We start from the raw sequence: 1,833 nt of genomic DNA, 5'->3' as shown, positions 1-1,833 counted from the left end.
GGCCTGTTTGAGGAGTTATGGAAGCTCCAAGTGAGGTAGGTCATGTCTTGCTATGGCAGACACAGGGCAGAGATTGAGAATTTTCACAATGGTGGAGCTATGCTTGCCCAAAGTTAGTGATTGATGTGTCAAGAAGAAGCTCTGGAAGCAGAGAAACATTTCCGAGAAGGAAGCTCCAAGAGGTTTGACCTGTGGAGTGAGATATAAGAGCTTGAAGCAGGTAGGGTGCAGGTTTGGCTATGGCTGCCAAACAGGGCAGTGAGGAAAAAAGAGTAGAAAATGAAGTCTTGAGCTGGACTAAGCTCAAGCTGAGCTTGGTGAAAGTGAAATGGAGCTGAAGGAGTAGTGCCATGCCCGTCTGGGCTGTGATACCATGTGAAAGATGCGAGATCTAGGACATGGCAGTGAGTTATTGTGGATGGAAGGAGAAGAGTGGACTCATGATGGAGAAGACAAAGACATTGTTTGTTACACAAGTGAATTAGGTTCCAAGATTGAGACTTGGACTCATAAACACAATCTTGTGTATGTGGACAATGACACTGACACTTTATTGAAAAGATAAGACCATCTCAAGACTTCATCTTCTACTCTTTTTTCCTCTTTGCCCTGTTTGGCAGCCATAGCCAAACCTGCACCCTACCTGCTTCAAGCTCTTATATCTCACTCCACAGGTCAAACCTCTTGGAGCTTCCTTCTGGGAAATGTTCCACTGCTTCCAGAGCTTCTTCTTGACACATCAATCACTAACTTTGGGCAAGCATAGCTCCAGCATTGTGAAAATTCTCAATCTCTGCCCTGTGTCTGCCATAGCCAGACATGACCTACCTCACTTAGAGCTTCCATAACTCCTCAATCAGGCCGCTTCAGCTCCTGATTCCTTCTAGGGGATTCTTCTCCTCCCTGCGCTTCTCCGTGGCACATCACAGAGGCACATTGGCAATTGACAGCCCTAGCATTGCAAAAATTCATCGTCGCTATCTAGAATTGCGCCGTTGCTGATCGTACTCTCCACGCCGCCACCACGCAACGAATTCCAGGCTACAACCATGGGGATTTGAAAGGCTATGACATAAGCTTCCTATACATGTAAAAATTTTGGAAAATGATCAACTACAACTCCTGCAATCTACAAAAAACTAGGTCCCTGTCTCAGAAACCCTAATTCCACCATAGCCAAAATCTCCCAAGCTCATTTTTAATCTCATTTTCTCACTCCTCACACTAAACCAAGCTAAAGCCCACTCTGATCAACTGTCCCAGTACCAAATCAAGGAGGGGAAGGACCTGAGAAGACTGAATAAGGATCAACGACCCCGAGCAAGGAAGATTCAAGCTCAAAATCGAGTCTCTACATAGTGTGTTTTCACACTACCATTACTTGTGTCTCTTGACACATTGTAATCTGCTCCTTCACCTGTAACATCTGAGAATCTTGGTACTGATTTGCTGCTGCTATCCAACATGGGAAAAGACTCTCCAAATTCTCAATTCAAGGGAGTCGGGTTTCACAGCTGGCAAACCTGCATCAAGCTCATTCTGATGAAGAAGGATCTTTGGGCCATCACAAATGGCAAAGAGAAGAAACCTCGGGATGCGGACCTTGTAGTTACTTGGCAGAAGAATGATGACAAGGCACAAGCCATCATTAAACTGGAATTGGACGATAGCTACATCCATCATGTGGATGCCTGTGACACGTCCCATGACACTTGGGACAAATTGGATACCTTATTTGGTGCACAGTCAAAGTCGTCAAAGTATGGTCTATTAATTGAATTTTTTCGACTTGATATGAAGCCCCATACATCCCTGGCATTCCATCTGAACTAC

The sequence above is a fragment of the Lygodium microphyllum genome, chromosome 10, assembly GCF_053477565.2.
Source record: "Lygodium microphyllum isolate KBCC chromosome 10, Lygodium_microphyllum_v1.1.10, whole genome shotgun sequence".
NCBI lineage: Eukaryota > Viridiplantae > Streptophyta > Polypodiopsida > Schizaeales > Lygodiaceae > Lygodium > Lygodium microphyllum.
This window is presented reverse-complemented; position numbering follows the sequence as displayed.